The sequence below is a fragment of the Ambystoma mexicanum genome, unplaced genomic scaffold (assembly GCF_040938575.1).
Source record: "Ambystoma mexicanum isolate Mex_15411 unplaced genomic scaffold, UKY_AmexF1_1 Mex_scaf39, whole genome shotgun sequence".
Taxonomy (NCBI): Eukaryota; Metazoa; Chordata; class Amphibia; order Caudata; family Ambystomatidae; genus Ambystoma; species Ambystoma mexicanum.
Genome location: NW_027182454.1, coordinates 131,385 through 152,597, shown reverse-complemented (window position 1 = coordinate 152,597; position 21,213 = coordinate 131,385).

Genomic DNA, 21,213 nt, shown 5'->3' with positions numbered 1-21,213 from the left:
ACTACTACATACATCTACGTGGCACCAGTGGTCGAAGTGTACGAAAAGAAGTAGTGGAACTATGTTCCCTGCTGGTCTGCCCCTGCTCACCACAAACCCCATTGCCACAACCCCTCCCACACACAAAACACCCCCCCCAAACACCTGCCTGCTGTTTAAGGGAAGTTCAGTGCAGTGCACTGAAAGTGAAGGTTTCAACTTCTTCCTACACTTTTATTTTTAAAACAAAACCATTCCGGAATGGTTTCTTTTTAAAATAAAAGTATAGGAGCTGTACAAGGTAATTTAAAAAAGTATAGGAACACTGCTCCCGACCGCTCCCGCTCACTTCAACCACTGCGTGGCACTCGACTCTGCGTCTAGTAACTAGTATATACATCTATGTGGCACTAGTATATACATCTACGTGGCACTCGACTCTGCATCTAGCAACTAGTACATACATCTACGTGGCACTAGTATATACATCTACGTGGCACTCGACTCTGCGTCTAGTAACTAGTATATACATCTACGTGGCACAAGTATATACATCTACGTGGCACTAGTACATACATCTATGTGGCACTAGTATATACATCTACGTGGCACTAGTATATACATCTACGTGGCACTCGACTCTGCGTATAGTAACTAGTATATACATCTACGTGGCACTAGTACATACATCTACGTGGCACTAGTATATACATCTACGTGGCACTCGACTCTGCGTCTAGTAACTAGTATATACATCTACGTGGCACTAGTATATACATCTACGTGGCACTCAACTCTGCATCTAGCAACTAGTACATACATCTACGTGGCACTAGTATATACATCTACGTGGCACTCGACTCTGCGTCTAGTAACTAGTATATACATCTACGTGGCACTAGTATATACATCTATTTGGCACTAGTATATACATCTACGTGGCACTAGTATATACATCTACGTGGCACTCGACTCTGCGTCTAGTAACTAGTATATACATCTACGTGGCACTAGTACATACATCTACGTGGCACTAGTATATACATCTACGTGGCACTCGACTCTGCGTCTAGTAACTAGTATGACAATGCATTACTTACCGTAAAAGCATTTCTGATGGTTGTATCTGCTTAGATTCACATGCTGTGCATAGGTCCGACATCCAGTGGTCACTGCGGAGTATTGCATTTTGTTTTTCGTACTCCAAAAGGGGACGTCGACAAGGCGTGTCTGTAACACTATCCCTATAGTGACGTGCGTTGTACCCACAATCCCTCACGCGTTGAGGTCCCTCTGTTTGTATTTTTCTGCCCTGAGGGAGCCTTTCAGCCGTGAGTGAGTACAGAAAAGAGAGAAATATAGAAAAGGATGTCTATGTTCCTTCCATCCGAGCGGGGAGGAAGGGTGGGCGCATGTGAATCTAAGCAGATACAACCATCAGAAATGCTTTTACGGTAAGTAATGCATTGTCTTCTGATGTTTGTTAATCTGCTTAGAATCACATGCTGTGCATAGACTAGCGAGCAGTACCCGGAGTTGGCGGTGGGTTATGAGAAGGAACAGTAGAGAAAAGATGTCTTAATACTGCCTGCTCCACCTGGGAGTCAGATCTAGAGTGTGCATCTAGACAGTAGTGTTTTGTAAAGGTGTGCACAGAACTCCAGGTTGCCGCTTTGCAGATGGACTCAAGGGGAACATTTGCAATGAATGCTATGGAAGCCCCCGTGCCTCGAGTGGAATGTGCTCTTGGCTTGAAGGGTAGTTCTCTCTTAGCAAGAGTGTAACAGAGAGTGATGCATTGAACAATCCATCTAGATATAGTGGACTTTGAGACAGCATCTCCTTCTCTTCCTGCTGCCACCGAGACAAAGAACTGATTAGTCTTTCTCAGTGGTCTGGTTCTTTCCATGTAGAACATGACAGCTCTGCGTACATCTAGTGTATGCAGACTTTTTTCTCCCAAGCTGGAAGGGTTTTGAAAGAACGTAGGTAGTTCTATTGATTGGTTTACATGAAATTTCGAGATGAATTTTGGTGCAAACCTAGGGTGTGTGCGTAGAACCACCTTATCCTTGTGAACTGTTACGAAGGGATCTAGTACAGAAAGAGCCTGTAGTTCACTTACTCTCCTAATGGAGGTGATAGCTATTAGGAAAGCAGTCTAAAGATTGAGGTCTTTAAGAGTTGCCTTGTGCATGGGTTCGAAAGGAGGGCCCATGAGTCTAAAAAGTACCACATTTAAGTCCCATCCGGGAGCAGGGTTAGCTATCGGAGGGTGTATTCTTTTTACCCCCTCCATGAAGGCCTTGATAACTGGTATCTTCCACCACGACACTTTAAGTTGGGAAGTGGTGTATGCAGAAAGTGCCGCTAGGTGGACTTTAATGGAATTGAACACTAGACCTGAATCCAGTAAATGGGTCAAGTATAGAATAATGTTAGTAGGAGAACAGTCAACCGGGTTGATGCTCTTACCTGTACACCAGATGACAAATCTTTTCCACTTGCTAGAATAGCAGTGGCGAGTATTAGGTTTTCTGGCTTCCCTGAGGATGTCCATACATCTCTGCGGGAGTTGTAGATGTCCAAATTCTATGATCTCAGGAGCCAAGCTGCTAAGTTCATGTTCTGAGGGCATGGATGCAGTGTTCTGCCCTTGTCCTGTGACAGCATGTTGTAGGGGCAGGGAAGTTTCACTGGGGGAGATAGGGACATCTTCATCAAGTGAGCGAACCATGGCTGCCGGGCCCACATTGGGGCTACTAGTATCATGGTAACCTGTTCCTGGTGCATCTTGTGCACCACTTTGTTGAGAAGGGGAGTCGGGGGAAAGGCGTAAACAAATTTCCCTGACCATTGAATCGACAGACCGTTCCCCTTGGACTGGTTCTGGGGGTACCTGGAGGCGTAACTTTGGCATTGTGAGTTTTCCAGAGTTGCGAACAGGTCTATTTCCGGGAATCCCCATTGCGTGAAGACGTCTAAGACGATGTCTTTGTGCAATTGCCATTCGTACTCTTCGGGTAGGGGGAAGTCTCTGCTGAGTTTGTCTGCTAGAAGATTGAGTTCCCCTGGTACATGTTGTTATAGTAGGAACATGTTGTGTTTGAGAGCCCACTTCTATATATTCTGGGACAGTTTGGACAGTCCTGGAGAGTGAGTGCCTCCTTGCTTGTTGAGGTAGTACATGGCTGTGGTGCTGTCTGTGAGGACCATCACTGTCTTCCCTTGTAGGTGTTCCTGAAAGGTTTTTAGTGCTTTGAACACCGCTAGTAGTTCCAGCAGGTTTATATGCTTGGATGCTAAGCTCGGAGTCCACGCTCCGTGAGCAGTCTGATGGGATAGGTGAGCCCCCCATCCTGTAAGGGATGTGTCTGTGGTTAGAGTGGCTTCCACTGCGGGTGTGGCAAAAGTTTTCCCTAATAACAGGTTTTCTTTTGTCCACCACCGTAGCGAGAGAACCAAGGCCTGCGAGACTACCACTAGATCGTCCCATTGTCCGCTGGCCTGACACCACTGGCTGTAGAGCCACTCTTGCATTGGGCGCATGCGCAGGCGTGCGTGAGGTACAAAATAAATACATGATGCCATCATCCCTAGCAAGCGCATTGCTTTGCGTACCGTCACCTCTCGACCTGCCACATAGTGGGGAATCTGAAACAGCATGTTTTGGACCCTCTCGTTGGAGGGGAATACGAGGCCGTCCTTTGTTCGAATTAGAGCCCCTAGGAATTGTTTGATTTGGCTGGGGTCTAAGCTGGACTTCTTTTCGTTGATGGAGAAGCCCAGTTGGGACAAAAGGTCTACGGTCTTTTGGGTATTGGAGAAGCATGTTTCGTAAGAATCCCCTGTTATGAGCCAGTCGTCGAGGTAAGGGTATACCGGGATGGATAACCTGCGCAGGTGGGCCGCTGCCACTGCCAGTACTTTCGTGAATACCCTTGGTGCAGATGCTATCCCGAAGGGTAGTACTCTGAACTGGTAGTGTCTGTTTTCTATCTTGAACCTGAGGTATTTTCTGTGCGCTGGCAACATTAAAATATGAAAGTATGTATCTTTCATGTCTAGTGTTGTCATGTAATCCCCTTGTGATAACAGTGGGATTACTTCCTGTAAGGTCACCATACGAAACTTTTGGGGTTTGACAAATTTGTTCGCTGGGCGCAGATCTAATACAGGGCGCATGGTTAAGTCCTTTTTGGGTACAAGGAAGTACACTGAATAAATACCTTCTGTTACCTGAGATAGGGGGACAGGCTCTATAGCTTCTTTCTTCAGTAGCTCTTCTACTTCTTGAAGAAGAATGGTGAGGTGTTCCGGTGTCATGCGTCGGTTCCGTGGGGGTTTGTACTTCGGGGAACCGTTGAACTCGATGCAGTATCCGTGGGCTATGGTGGATATTACCCAACGGTCTGACGTTATTCCCTCCCATGCTGATAGGAACGATGTTAGCCGGCCCCCGACCGGTGATGCATGGGAGGGGACCCAAATCTTTGGGTCATTTGCTAGTGTTGGGTGTGGAACCTCTGGGGCTGGAGCCGCGACCTCTACCCTTGCCACGGCGTTGGCCTCTTTGACTAAACTGGGTGTTGCTACCCTGGTTAGAGGGCCAGTTGTTAGCACAGTAAAACTGCTGTTGGTTTTGCTGCTGGCGTTGGCCACGAAAGGAGCGTTTATTGCCATAGCCGCGTCTGTTAGGGGGCCTTGAAATTTGGTCCAGAGTCTTGATGGTATCAAACTCCTTCTTCGCATGTTCCAGGGCCTCATCGACTGCTTTCCCAAACAGGTGTGTTTGTTCTATGGGCTTATTTATGAGGGAAGCCTGTGTTTCCGGCTTAAAGCCCGAATTGCGCAGCCAGACATGGCGTTTAAGAAGTATTCCTTGAACCAAGGAACGGCCAGCCGTTTCAGCGGCATCTAAGGAGTTCTTTACGATGCCCTGGTTTACCAGAGTTCCCTCTGAGATAATTGCTAACAGGCGTGAGCGCAGGGGTTCTGGTGCATCCTCTGCTTCGCTGCGCAGCTTGTTCCACTGTGCATCTGCGTAGCTAGCCAGTAGTGAATTATTATTTGCAATTCTAGTAGAGAAGGCGGCGGAGGTCGTGATTCTCTTTCCAAGAGCATAGAGCTTCTTGCCCTCTTTGTCATGTGGTGCCTCACTAGTGGATAGTGGTACACCCGCTCTTTTTCTTGTATTAGTGACAACGAGGGAGTCAGGAATAGAATGTCCTCTGATGTACAAAGGGTCAGAGGACGCCGGGCTGAAGAGCTTTTCTATCCGGGGGTTGACCCCTCTGATTAAGGCAGGATTGGAAAGGGAAGGAGTTATTCTTCTCTTTATAGAGGCCAGGAGCGGAATAGACTGACTAACAGGGGCTTTTTCCTTAATAACTTTTTCTACAAAGTCTATGTCCGGAAGAGTTTCCCCTGTGTCTATTTCAAAATGCGCTGCTGCCTTGCGCAACAGTGCATTAAGTGAAGGCTGATCATCTATGGGAGAGGTGTTTCCAATAGGTGAATCCTTGGGAGGAGAAGGGTGAAAGACTTCAGGGTCTGAGTGCACTGATGGGGATTGCCAAGGCTGCAGTGATGGGGATTGCCAGGGCTGTGAGGTAGCTGTATCTTCTTCAAAAGCTCCTGCACTAGTGTAAGGATCTTCTTCAAACCCCTCTTCCTCATGTTCTTCCTCTCCACCCAAACCCTCCTCATCTTCCTGGAGGTATTGCTCCTCTTCAGTGAGGTCAAAGATGTCTGTAGCAGGGGGAAAAAGCCTAGGAATTTTTACCCTAGGGTCATCCTGGGGCCATTCCCTTGTTCTTTTGGGTGGGGATGGGTTTTGGTTTCCTAAAAACCTTTCCATCTTCTCCATACAAGAATGGAGTCTTTCAAGGGTCTCATGGGGGACCCCTGAATAGTCTAGCGGGGGAAAGTTAGTGTTTTCACCTTCAACAGGTTTCGAACGCTCCCACAGCGTCGAAGAAAGGTCTCCGTCGCCTTCTGAATAGCCTTCCGGTAGTTCAGAAGTGCCCTTAGATGAAGGGGGCAGTTCCTGGCTACTTTTGTGCTTTTTCGGCGTTGTTTGTGCGGTATTCGACGTTTGTTTCGTCGTCCGCTTACGTTTCTCTTCGGAGACGATTCTTGCCAGGCTCTCGACAACAAGTTTGTCAGTCGAGGACTCTGGTGTCGACGTTGTCTGCGTTACTCGTTCTTCGACGCTCGCTCTACAGAGCGTTACGTCGGATGATTTTGGGGTAGCGCCCTTGTTTGAAGAAAGCCCAATCGCTGGTCGCGGCTGCGTTTGCGGGTGGGGCTTGAGACCCTTATGGTCTGAGGTAGACGCCGGAGTGCCCTGCGTCCCCTTAGGGGCCGATGGATCCTTCGTCTTCAACGAAGAAGAGCCGTGGGTTGTGTGCTTAGGCCTATGGGTTTTGTGTGCGTCCTTGTCGCCGGGATGTTCATCCCCATGAGCAGGGCGTGAGCCGAGCCCGTCGGGGCCGGGGACGGACGTCGAGGAGCGCGAGCGCTCCTTCTGGGGGTTAATGACTTCCGTAACGGACGTCGAGTTATCACCCTCCTCGTCACTTTCTGTAACAGCGGCGGCGGGTGAGGAAACTGACTTTGCCATAGCGTAGTCTGCCCACCTCTTAACCTTACGTTCTGTAAGAGTTCTAGGTTTTAAGAGCTTACAGGCCGCACAGCCGTCCTCCTTATGATCGAGGGGCAAGCAACGATTACAGAGCTTGTGTTTGTCCTTCCAAGTGTATTTGCCCCTACAGCGTGGGCAAAACTTAAAAGGCGTCCTCTCCATAGCTGAGGCAATAATAGCTGGTGATAACAACCCCAAGGGAAAGATAGGGGAGAAAGAAAGACATTCTCAAAGAGAAGAATAAAAGTTCGAAACCCCCACTCTCCCTACTGTATGTAGGCCGGCGAGGCCAGGCCACGTGTTCGGCAGCACCGAAGGATCCCTTCCGTCTGTTCCCCTCCGTCAAAAACTTGCTCGGCGGAGGATCAGCTTAGCAGCTAACGTCGAGGGGAGAGATCTTCAATAATATAATAAGTAAATAAAGGACCACGGTCCGTATTAAGTTTAAGCAATGTCTCTCTAGGAGCTCCGCGTAAGGCGACCAGAAGCTGGGCGGAAAAAAACAATCTGAGGGACCTCAACGCGTGAGGGATTGTGGGTACATTGCACGTCACTATAGGGATAGTGTTACAGACACGCCTTGTCGACGTCCCCTTTTCGACTACGAAAAACAAAATGCAATACTCCGCAGTGACCACTGGATGTCGGACCTATGCACAGCATGTGATTCTAAGCAGATTAACAAACATCAGAAATACATCTACGTGGCACTAGTATATACATCTACGTGGCACTCGACTCTGCTTCTAGCACTGTTCGAGCTGACGCAAGTGACATGGACGCTGTACTTTTCAGGTAAGCCTTTAGCATTCAGATGAAAAGTAATCCGTGGCATTTCAAGTATTCTGCGCTATGTCGGAATGCTTCTTAAAACAATTAATAGAACGTGTGGCTGTAACCACACCGTTCACAGCGCTTAGTTTAACAATCTACGAGGCACAGACTATAAATGTATGTGAGGAAAACGGGCATGGTATGTAGAAAAATCGTGACACACCATATAATTAGCTTTTTGTGGTTAAATGCCATGAAACAGGAACCTCAGGATATAATGCAATTGCTCACTCACACGCGCGTTTTTAAAACTACTGGATTAACATGTGCTTTTTGAATAACTGTAAATCACACATGATGACGTATTCGATTACACAATCACAAAAGCACATGCAAGCATTGTTATAAGAATGTTTTCATAACATGCACTACGCAGAGGAGGACAAACGACATTGTGTAAAAATATATAAACAATAAAACACTATGCTTTACAGGTGGGGTTGAAACCCAGTGACTTACGAGAGAGAACACCATCTTGCACATCCTCATATGGGAACATTATAATGGATGGTAAGAGAATGTGTTATATGTTTACACATTTAATTTCGTTTTGCCTTTATCCAATGGAAACCAATATGTGCAAGTGAATTATGAACAAGTGAAAATACATTTTGCTTTAAAAGTGTTAGCAAATAATTCAACATTCAATGGGCAGTATTACCTAATCAGAATGTTTCTGAGATATTCACCATGACTTGGGCATGTGACTTTAATTTGGCATTTTTAGTTTTTATTTTTATTTTTTTCCCTTCTTTAATTTTCATTTCTATTTTTCGACCTCCCTTTTGATCCGACCTGTACCCCTCCTCCTTCTGTCTGTATATGGAAAACTGTTTTGTGTTCTTTTATATAACTGTTGATATCTTGATTCATCATTGACTCAGTGTTTATGAATATGCCCTGTTTTGGGAAAGGCTCTGAATGAGTGAAATGTGAAAGCCCAGTACAGATTTTACTAACACCCTTGGAGGTGAGGTAGTAGTTCCTCCGGCATTGCTTTCCCACCGACGCAACACCTGCAAACTGCAATTTTGTCTAATAAAAAGGGCGCAAGATCGAAGAGGTTGACCCCCAAAAACGGCCTCATTTTTGGCCTCATTAAGTCTCAGAGGCTTATGCTAGGATTTCTGATAGTACCAAGCACTATTTTAAAGACAGTGGGCCTCATTACACGGTAGGCGGTAAGGGTTTACCGGTACCGGTATTTTACTGGTACCGGTAAACCCTTACCGCCTTACTACGAGGTCCCTTTGCGGGTTGGTACATTAATGCCTGCTTTTAGCAGGCGTTAAAAAACGAACCCGCAAAGGGACCGGGGTGCTAATTACGGTACCGCAATTTGCAGTACCGTAATTAGCACCTTCCCCATTCCCATTATGCCCTATGGGGCAAAAATGGGAATGGGGAAGGGCAATGGAGGAAGGAGGAATTACCGCCTTCCCAACCTTGGAATAGGGCGGTAATTCCCCTTTCCTCCAAGGCGGTACCGGTAAATTACCGGCATGAACCATGGCGCTAATAGCGCCATGGTTTACCGCCTACCGTGTAATGAGGCCCAGTGTGCTGATTAATGGAGTTGACACTCCTGCCCTTAGGGATAGTGGGTGCAGCAGAACTGTAGTGGACTCTACCTTGGTAGACCCTGAGGAAGATGCCAGAGCTCCTCTGTTACCCACTAAGTTAGCTGATGGCCCACCTCTCAAGTTCCCATTTATACCTGTAAATCATACTATCCATGGTACAGTGGTCAGGATTCCAGTGAGCATGCAGAGAGATGTCCCAGGGAAAGTCCTGCTGGGGCATGATCTCAGAGCTTTAGGGCTTGTGGGAGACACAGCAGAGAGACCCTGCACAAGGTCACAAACAAGGGCTGCACTGGCCAAGTCCAATGCCAAGCCCAAGCCAAAGGGGAAACCCAAGTCTAAAGGAGTCAAGAAAGACAAAAGAGGGAAAGAAAATATTCCCCCTAACTCACCTACCACTGAAGTGGAGGTAGATGGTCAAAAACCTGAACCTGACGAGGAAGAGGTGTTGCCTGAAATCCTCAAACCCCATGACCATCCTACAAAGTTTATTAGTAGAAGGTGGTCCTGACAGGGTTGAGTTCAGTGAGGGCCAATGTGAGTGCCCATCTCTGGAAGGCCTAAGGAGGCAGGTCGGCTCCCAGCTTGAGGGTGAACCTCCTGGGAAGCACAGGATTTATTGGGAAGGTGAGCCCATAGAGTCTACAGAAGGAGACCATAGGATGTTGGTGGTTCCCCTTGCTGTAAGACCCTTCCTCTTGCAGTTGGCGCATGAAGTGCCCCTTGATGGTCACCTTGGCATCAAGAGAACCAAGCAAAGTTTATCCATGTGTTTCTACTGGCCCAAGATGGGGGTGCAAGTAGAAGGTCACTGCAGGAGCTGGGAATGCTTTTGGATCGAACATTTGGGGACTTTATCTCCACGAGGATTGAATGAAGAGATCAACTGGGCATGCTTCATATAGCACCCATCCAAATGTTCCCAGACATGATTGTCCATTATTCACATGATCAATGTATCACACAGTTTATTACTCACCATATCATTTAGCACATGTTAGTAGATATTATGTATTTTGTCACAGCGACAACCAGCTCTTTAAGGAGTCATCAGGTACCTTTGTTCTACATGAGTGATCTGAGACATGCTCCCCCACCGCATAGGGTGTAAGGTTTGAATTGCATATGAATAAAGGATTGACCATATTGGAACATTGCATACTAATCTATGTTAATATATATATATATATATATATATATATATATATATATTAAGCACACATTTATACACTTATATCAGTAACCTGACGGATCTACCTGTATACAGCATTCCACACAAGCAGTTTGAGACAGGTTCTTACACAATATAGAATGTAAATCTTTAATTCTTTTGTAAATTGACGTAAAGTTCACGCAATGTTAAAATGTACAATGTGTACATTCTTACAGCGGCACCCACTACTCGAGGGATATACTGCCACCATGATTCTATATGAACATTTTGGTATGAGCCCTGTCTTTGCTCAGTGATTAGCCCTCAAACTATTTACAACATACAACGCTTCTCCACTCGAGACAGTAATACTGCTCGTTGTTAGGCTTTTATGCTACATTTATGTGTCCTTGCATTACTGGGGAATTATAGGCGACTTTTGCTTATCCACATGTAATATTAATTGAGACAGTAATATCGCTTCACGAGACTTTACAATCTCATGTTCTACTTCAGCACCCCGCCCGTCACGTCTCCCCGTTTCCATGGGGATGCGGGGCGCGAGGCGTCGGAATGCCGGGCACGCCCGCTGCGGTTCCGTCACGCCACGCAGGGTTGCCTAGTGAACCGAGAATAATAAAACCGCCTCCATTACTGCGGCGCGTGCACTAACCCAGACTTTTCTTGCTGCCACGTTTTGCAACGCGCATCGGTAAATCTTTGCCCGTTCATAAACTACACTTGCTGCAATTAGAACCTCAATGACCACACTAAGACCACATTTATTTGTCTTTCATAGTACAGCAATTGCAGTGAGGAATACATACCGGTAAGCCTTTACTTTATCACTAATGGCACTCGATTCATCTGGCACACATTGTGCACGCCATGATGCCTATGTAACTTGTTTTTTTACACAGCACAGCTATTCGAGATAGATATTCTCATATGTAAGCAGTGCAAGACTCCACGGAGAATTACTAAAGGTAATTAAATGAAACCAGAGAAAGGTTACACATGATGCAAAGAACAAAGCCAGTTAAATTGGCTTTTAATGTACGATATGAACCGAATTTATTTCAATCATATTTCCATTTTCTCTTTTTAGTATTTTTTCACAATGGGTATGCACACATACATTTACCTTTACCTTTATATTTACCTTTACCTTTACCTTTCTTTATCATGTAATGGCTTGACTTGCTCATGTGTATCTTTAAACCTTCAAAAAGTATACGCATTATGGGTTTCATTGATACATTTAATTCCTGATACGTTTTTCTACATGTAATTAATGTTATTCTTGGTACATTCACTGTGTATATATTTTGACTATGTAAGTGTGGTTAACACCCTAACAAAGGAGTTCCACTCCGAAATGCATTGGCATTAAACTAACTACACACCTACCATACAAGTTTGCTTCTTGGTTCTGTACCTAATAGACTGCCAACCGCAAACTCTTAATTTACCTTTTTGGAATACAGCTAGAGAATTACTTGAAGTATTGAAAACATTTGAAATTGCTGTAACTTGACAAACCTCAACAGAACCATCATAGCTCATTGCGAGCCTCATTGAGAGCACCAGACCTGGCTGGATAATCTTATCCAACTTCATTTTGTATATTGTGTGGACACAGGGTCCTGGTGTCAGAGGACCCCATAACAGTCCGGCGGCTCCAGAAGTGCAACTACTTACGAAGTAATTGAGTAATCTTGTGCTTAACCAAAGGTGGTGCCCACCTCTCTCTCTCCTTCCTTACACTGCAGGAGCTGTGCCACATGCCATTAATCTGGGAAACGTAGCACAACAATAAAAGGTCCATTGGTACGACTCCCCGTTTTGGGGGTACCATTTGAGAGAGTAGGGATTGACATTATTGGTCCCCTTGATCCCCAAACAACGTCAGGCAATAGGGTTATCCTGGTTGACCATGCCACCAGGTATCCTGAGGCCATCCCATTGAAGACTGTGGGCCTCATTACACGGTAGGCGGTAACCATGGCGCTATTAGCGCCATGGTTGCCGCCGGTACCGTACCGAGTCCGCCTTGGTGGATGGCGGAATTACCGCCCTACTCCAAGGTGAGCGGGGGCGGTAATTCCCCAATCCCCATTTACCCTTCCCCATTCCCATTTTTGCCCCATAGGGCATAATGGGAATGGGGAAGGTGCTAATTACGGTACCGCAAATTGCGGTACCGTAATTAGCTCTGAGGTCCCTTTGCGGGTCCCGTCCTTAACGCCTGGAAAAACCAGGCGTTAAGGGAGGACCCGCAAAGGGACCTCGTAGTAAGGCGGTAAGGGTTTACCGGTACCGGTGCCCTTACCGGTACCGGTAAACCCTTACCGCCTACCGTGTATTGAGGCCCTGTGACTGCCAAGTCAGTTGCAAAAGCTTTGGCATATTTACTAGGGTTGGCTTCCCTAAAGAAGTTGTGTCTGATAGGGGCAGCAACTTTATGTCAAAGTATATGCAGGCCATGTGGAAGGAATGTGGTGTCACCTATAGGTTTTCATCCCCATACCACCCACAAGCCAATGGTCTCATTGAACGGTTTAACAGAACCCTTAAGAGCAGGGGAAAATGGGATCTTCTATTACCATGCTTACTGTTTGCCTACAGAGAGGTACCTCAGGAGGGTGTTGGCTTTAGCTCCTTTGAGCTTCTGTTTGGTCACCCTGTGAGAAGACCCTTAGCAATAGTCAAGGAGGGGTGGGAGATGCCCACTCCCCCTGTAACTACCAATTTACTAGACTATGTGCTAGGACTCAGAAAGAGGATAGTACTCCTGATGGGTCTGGCTAGTGAGAAACTGGAGGCAGGGCAAGCACTGGTGAAACATTGGCATGACCAGAAGGCTGCCCTCATCAATTTCACACCAGGTCAGCAAGTCCTGATCATGAATCCTATAAGGCCTCAAGCTTTACAGGCCAAATGGTCAGGCCCTTACACAGTGGTGGAGTCACTCGGTGAGGTCAACTATTTAGTGGACCTTGGAAGGGCTGGAGAGGCTCCAAAAGTGTTCCATGTCAATAGACGGAAAGCTTTCATCCCAAGAGTTGAAATAGCTGCACTGCTGTTGGCTTCAGATGTATTGGGAGGAGGTGTCAGAACCTCTTCCTGACCTGTTCCAAGGCAGTCCTTCAGACAGCTCCATTGAGGGTGTCAAAGTGGCCCCTCACCTGACTTCTGTTCAACAAGAGGAGGTGAGACGTTTGCTGAGGCAGTTCTCTCCCTTGTTTTCACAAGCTCCTGGTTTGACACCTTGGTGCAAACATGACATTAACACAGGATTTAGTGTACCTACTAAATGTGGGTGATGCAGAATGTCAGACAAAGTAAGGTCTTACATTAAGACAACAAAATGTTGGATTTTGGGGTGATTGAACTCTCTAGTAGTCCTTGGTCCAGCCCAGTGGTTTTGGTACCTGTTAGGCAGAAACCTGTGCAGTTCCCTCTGGGACCACTGCAAAAGATTTAGGACTACAGGTGGTTGGCAGTAAACCCAATTGGTAGAAGTCTGTACCACCCAGATTTACCTGGTAGCTGTGGCTGAGCAGTCAGACTTCTCTCAAGATGAGTTAGGCAGTATATAGAGTATACACAATAGGTACAGAGACACAGTAGCACAAGCAAACACTGACCAGAGCTTTGGTGTAAAAATATATAATTATTTATTTAAAGACACACTTGTAAATTACACTAGCACAAAAAGAGGTAAGTAAATTCAACACACAGTCACTATTATATATATACAACCCTGATTACTTATTAGACAAGTCTTAGTGAGAAACACCACTTATTTTCAGACAGAGGTGAGCGCTTAACCTAAGATGGCACTCTAATAAGTTATATAAAAAGGGAGGGAAAAGGCAGAGTTATGAAAGCACACAATTTTAATACTTTTAAAAGAACCACAGTGAGGCAGGTTAGGCAAAGTCTACTGGAGAGCAAGGAAGTTCAAATGCCAGGCTCACTCTTAGAGAGAGCAAGCAAAAGGTGTCCAGGATCACACAGTGGAGTTATGCCCAAAGAGTCTTTGTAGATAGTTCACAAAAGATTGAGATCAAGTCAGGAAAAGCTAGTTAACAGGCCCAGGCTAGCCCAGGTTAGAAAGTTGAGGATTTACTGTCACCCCGAACGATCTGCCGCAAGGGGAGCCAGGCGGGACACAGTACCTGAAAATGTGAAGAACGCTCCAGCGGGGGCAGTTGTTCCTGGCAGCAGGTGCAAGTCGATGTTTCGTCCAGAGGAAGAGGAGGTCTCGACATGGAGAAAAGCTGAAGGTCGTTGCAGTGCCAGGGAAGAAACCAGCCGCAGAGTTTCCCGGTTACAAGGTACCACCCTTTTCTTCACGGTAGTGGTAAACCGTGGTATTCCGGTTGCCGGGGTGCTTGGCACGGGCAAGGTGGTCACGAGATGGTCCAGGAAGCGCGAAAAGACGGGCAAACTGGTTATCCCCACCAGTCAAAGGAAGAAGACTCTCTGGACTGGAGATCTCCTCTGTCGTCGGGAAAAGTGGTGAGACGGTTCAGCAGGGCTCCACCGGTGGTGTCGTCGTTGCAGGTCGGCTCGGCGTCTCCCTCCTCGGATTCATTAGGTCCTGTGGCGACTTCTGAAGTTCCAGTCCCCAAAGCCCTGCTTTTATGCAGAAAACCCTCATTCATTCAGCCTACCTGTCACTCAAACATGCTAAGTGGTGAGCCGGGCGGCTCACCACTTGGGCCAATCACACAAGAGTGTGACTTGAGTTGCCGAGGCAACTCAGTCCAGGGTGCCTAAACCCCCTCCAACACCCCCTGTGGTACCCAGACAGAGTGGCACCACTTTTGGAGGCTTCTGTGAAGAAGCCCGCCAAAAAGTGGAACAAAGGGCTCGACTTGGGTTGGAGCCACAGAAGCGAACACAAACGCCATTTGGAACCAAGTTTCAGCAAAAAATACCAACCGGTGAATTTATATTAATTTAATAAACCGGCGGTATGTTCAAGGCTATTTTAAGAAGTGGTAGCCTCGAACAATGGGAAAATCCCGTAGGAATATATTTGCGGTCGAATATAAAAAGTAGTATCCACTGCCACCAGCCAAAACTCAGTCGGGGGGGGAACAGGACAGTGCCGCCTCGAACAACAGACCCTGGGGCAATCGAATTGCCCCGACCAGTAAGTCCACAATATGATGGTTTGTACTGGTTCTGTTCACAATTTGAGACTAGTAAAGCCAATGGTGACTTTACATGCCCTGGGAGACAGTAGTCAGTCCCAGGGTATGGAGCCTATGTTTGGGGGTCGCTACGACACCCCTGGGTTACTGCACGGAAGGTGCTGTGTAACCCACATATCAAAAACACATGAAACCCTATGGGGTAAAGGACCCCATTGTCCATAGAACACATACAAAGTCAAAGGAACACCTCAAATCATGTCTAAGAGTGGGAGGAAAAGAGTCTCACTCTTAGCAGGAGAAAAAATAAACCCCAAAAAATCCAGCAAAGCTGCTGGGGGACTCACTAGGTTTGGGAAATTAGCCTTACAGAGAATTCTCCCTAACAGTACCAAATGCAGGTACCTCTGAGTTGAGGTTGTGTGTGGATTACAGGGCTCTGAATGCTCTCACCAAAAAAGATGCACACCCGTTGCCTAGAGCAGATTAGCTGGTGGATACTTTGGGCGCCTCCAAATACTGGGTGTCCAGGGGTGCTGCAGTAGTGTTGTGAGCGGTCTCAGCCCTTCCCTCCTTTGTAGCCAGTGACTGGGGTCCGGAGTGTCGGGCCGCAACAGCAGACAAAGAGGGACGGCAGTGAATCCCCAACACACCGGCTGTTAGGCAGAAACCTGTGCAGTTCCCTCTGGGACCACTGCAAAAGATTTAAGATTACAGGTGTTGGCAGTAAACCCACTTGGTAGCAGTCTGCACCACACAGATTCACTGTGGTAGCTGTGGCTGAGCAGTCAGACTTCCCTCAAGAAGAGTTAGGCAGTATATAGAGGATACAGGATAGGTACAGAGGCACAGTAGTACAAGCAAACACTGACCAGAGCTAGGTGTAAAAGTATATACTTATTTATTTTAAAGGCACACTCATAAATTACACTAGCACAGAAAAAGGTAAGTAAGTCAAAACACAGCCACTATTACTTATATGTACATCCCTAGTCATTTGTTGGACAAGTCTAAGTTAACACCACTTATTTCCAAACAGAGGTGAGCGCTTAACGTCAGATGGCACTCCAACAAGTTATTAGAAAAGGGAGGGAAAAAGCAGAAGTAATGAAAGCAGCAAGGTAAAACACTTTCCACATAAGGTTAGCAAAGGCAGTCAACTGTGGGACAAGGAGAATTGGTTCGTGGCCCGCTTTAGAGAGAGCCAGGCGAAAATATGCCCAAGATCACACAATGTCACAAGTCTTTGCAGGTGAGTAGAAAAGGTTTTACTGAGTTTAGAAAAAGTTTAGTTAGGGTGTCCCAGGCTTACCCTGGGTCGAGAGCCGAGGGCTAAATCTACCCCGTACAATCGGTGGCAAGGGAAGCCGGGCGGAACACGGTACCTTTAAAAGTGGAAAGGATCCTCCAGCGGTGGTAGTTGTTCCTGGTAGTGGGTGCAAGTTGCGGCATCGTCCAGGGGAAGAGGTGATCTCAACGTGGAGGAAAGCTGCAGGTCGTTGCACTACCAGGGATGAGACCAGCCGTGGAGTTTTCCGTTCACAAAGGAGTTTACCCCTCTTTCGCGGTTGAGGTAAAAAGTGGTATCCCGGTTGCCGGGGTGCTTGGCACAGGCAAGGCGGCCACGAGATGCTTCGGGATGGTGAAAAGAATGCAGCAACTGGTTGTCCCCACCAGTTAAGGGAAGGAGATTCTCCGGCGGGAGATCTCCTCTGTCGTCGGAAAAAGTGGTGAGACGGTTCCGCAGGGCTTCACCGGTGGTGTCGTCTTGGCAGGTCGTCTCGGCTTCTCCCTCTTTGGCTTCTTAGGTCCTGTGGCGACTTCTGAAGAACCAGTCCCAAAAACCCTACTTTTATGCAGCAAACCCCCATTCATACAGCCTAGCTGTCACTCAAACATGCTAAGTGGTGAGCGGGGTGGCTCACCACTTGGGCCAATCACACCAGAGTGCGACATGAGTTGGCAAGGCAACTCAGTCCAGGGTGCCTAAACCCCCTCCCACATCCCCTGTGGTACCCAGACAGAATGGCACCACTGTGGAGGGCTTCTGTGCAGAAGCCCGCCAAAAGTGGAACAAAGGCTCGACTCGGGTTCAGGGTTACTGAAGTGAACCTAGACGCCATTTTGGCGGCGAGTTCTGGCAAAAAATCCCAACCGGTGAATTTATATTAAATAAATAAACCGGCGGTATCTTTAACATTGCACCAAAAAGTGGTGCATTAAAAACAATGGGAAATCCCATTGGGAAATATTCCGGTGGAATATTTCCGTGGTATCCACTGCCACCATCCAGAACTCGGCGAGGGGGGACGGGACAGTACCCCCTCGACAACAGACCCAGGGGCAATCTAATTGCCCCTACCAGTATTTCCACAGTAAGATGGTTTGTACTGGTTAAGTTCCTAAGTTAAGACTAGTAAAGTCAATGGTGACTTTACAGACCCAGGGAAACAGTAGTCAGTCCCAGGGTGTGGAGTCTATGTTTGGGGGTCTCTATGACACCCCTGTGTTACTGCACTGAGGGTGCTGTGTAACACACATTCAAAAACCAATGATAGCCTATGGGGAAAAAATACCCCTTAGCCCATAAGCACATGCAAGTCACAGTAATACTCTCAAATCATGTCCAAGAGTGAGGGTAAAAGAGTCTCAATCTTGGCAGGAGAAAAAAATAAACCCCAAAAATCCAGCAAAGCTGCTGGGGGACTCACTAGGTTAGGAAATTCAGCCTAAACAGAGAATTCTTCCTAACAGAACCCTAGAGCCATCAGCCAAGTTGAATCTGATGAGGTGGAATGCATCCCCCCAACCCTTCCCCTCACAACACACTGGCCAAATGACCATAACAAGCATGTGGCTCTCAGCATAGATGGGCCGGATGGACAGGTAAAGAGATCACCACATGGCAATGCTCCCAAATGAACCACCATCCAATGCGTTTCCAAGCAGACCCGGGTTCAGGCATGGGCAATCTGGGCAGTCGCATGGTACACCTCATCAGCACCCCGACCCAACATGACAGATTGGAGTGGTCTTACAAGGGCAACCCTTGCTGGTGTGGTGAAGGCATCCAATTGCAATGAAAAGCACCCAGATCCCGTGCTGGAACAGGGAGTTTATTTCAACTGAGCACCTCTGCCATACCACATACCAGCATGGGGGTAGCCTTCTGGTATTGCAGTGGTCAGTTGAATTCATTAGCTTCCCGCTCCAGCACAGGAGCTGGGTGCTTTCCACTGCAATACGGTACTCAAGCTGCAACAGCATGAGTCTGCAAGGCAGCCCTCTGCCATTGTGGCACAGCAAACACAAATTGTGCCTAGGCCCCCCAACCCCCTCCCTTGGTGGTGGTGGGGCACCAAATATTTTTCCCCAGGCGGTGGAAGGGTTAATGGTGGCACTGTATGCAGGCATGTGGGAGGTCAACTGTGCATGTACCAATGCACAGCAGTATGAATGTGCATGGGTGGGCAACTGTGCACGTGCCATTGCACAGCAGTATGAATGTGCATGGGAGGTCAACTGTGCACGTGCCAATGCACAGCAGTCTGAATGTGCATGGGAGGTCAACTGTGCACGTACCAATGCACAGCAGTATGAATGTGCATGGGAGGTCAACTGTGCACGTACCAATGCACAGCAGTATGAAAGTGCATGTGAGGTCAACTGTGCACGTAACAATGCACAGCAGTATGAATGTGCATGGGAGGTCAACTGTGCACGTACCAATGCACAGCAGTATGAATGTGCATGGGAGGTCAACTGTGCACGTGCCAATGCACAGCAGTATGAATGTGCATGGGAGGTCAACTGTGCACGTGCCAATGCACAGCAGTATGAATGTGCATGGGAGGTCAACTGTGCACGTACCAATGCACAGCAGTATGAAAGTGCATGGGAGGTCAACTGTGCACGTGCCAATGCACAGCAGTATGAATGTGCATGGGAGCACATGCAATTATATGCAGCACCCATGTGCTCTGAGAAAGGACAAGTGCCAAAGTGGACCCCCCAGGACACCCATACATACAGACCACCATGGCAGCACAAGAGGCAAAGAGCACATGCCAATGAGGTGTACAACATCAGCAGACACTAGCACCACCTTGCTGTAGCCATAAGCATTGGCCCACAATCAACCATACCATTCAACCACATGTAGGATGCCCCTCCACTTTGTAGCGCAAGTGTGACTAGCAAACCCACATACAAGTACACACGATGACTAACAGCATGTCATTGTTCAGCCAACAGGTTCACAGGCGACGGAGGAGGAAGGAGATGCATGCTCATCTACATCCCATGGCCAGGCCTCCAGGGCAACGCCAACAGCCACCACCCCTGCACCGCCAATCGGTGGGAAGGGAATGGGCAGAATTGTGACAGCAGGGCCCAGTGGCGCCGCATATGTCTGTACATGCACAGAACCAGAGAGCAGTGATCATGAAACAGTTACAGGTATGGCTCCTGCACCCACCCGCCCCCAACCCTGCACCAACAGCCAGCCACTGCGGTCATGACAGGGGAAGTCACTGTGCTAATCACCCACCCACCCACCGGGCCCATGATACCCCCTCGTCACCTGAGTGGGGTACCCAGCCACATTGTCACCGCGGCCAAGTGACAGCAATGGCAGGTCAAACGGCTCAAGCTGCTTCCGCCCCAGCACTCCCCATAGCCCTCAACCCATACCCCATGCATCTCAGGATGCCATATGGAGGAGGCTGGACTCTATGGAGCAGCACCAGGTGCGCTTGGAGACCCTTGCGGACACACAGGTCCAACACCTTCAGGCCATTCGTGTCTGTGTTCAGGGCACCACACGGAGGATAGCAAGCGCCAGGGACCGGGACAGATGACAGTTACCTGTAACATCTGCCACCCTGACTGTCATCACAGAGAGGGTGAGGGAGAGGACGGAGCATCATGGCCTTTGCTGAGGCAATCCAGGCCAGCATGCTCTCAACAATGCAGCTCTCAACAATGCAATGCATACGGGAGTCTGAGTCAGACCAGTCCTCCGTCACCCCCACAGAGAGATCTTTACCCAGCACCCCAAAGTGCAATTCTGCATGCAATCGGGCTCCAAAGGTGCTGGAGGAGACTAGTAGGAATAAGAGCCCCTCCAAGTTACTGTACAAGTCTCTAAAGGGACAAGGTAGGTGGGGTTCCTATTGGGGATGGCATTGTGGGGAGGAGGAAGGCGGGGAGGGTGTTTGCACATTTCAAGAATAAATATTAGTTCACTTGAAGTAATGCTAAGATATTCCATATTGTGTACAGAGTGTACCTGGGGTAATTTCTACCCATATCATACCTGCCCTCCTCACACTCCCCATGGTTAGGGATCCCCCTGTGAGGGCTACCATGAGCCATTTAAGTTGTAAAGCAACAATGAAGCCCCCACACCGACCCGCCCCTTTAACAATATTGCCTCCTCGTCCAGCAGCAAGATCTAGTCAGTCTCCCAAGTCCTGGGTCCTGGCTCCACTGGAATATGTAATAAGGACTCAGGTTGCATTGGCATCTGTACCGGGTGAAGAAGAGATCAGTAACTGAATGCACTTTTGGCACTTAAGGGGTGGATTTGCACCCAACCCCAGAAGAACTGCAAGTCAGGAAGTACACCGCGCAAATTCAGTGGTTCAGGCAGCAATTAATGAGTAAACCTCTTTTGGACAGTCTTATACCTCTGGCCTTTTGATGAAGGCATACAAACATTTGAAAACCAATTCAGATGTTGGTCTACATGTCCGATGGAAAGTTGTGTGAAGATTTGATGAATGACATCAAAGTAATAAATCATGCAAAGGTGTTATCCTATGTCACATCAAACTTGAGCAGAACTAG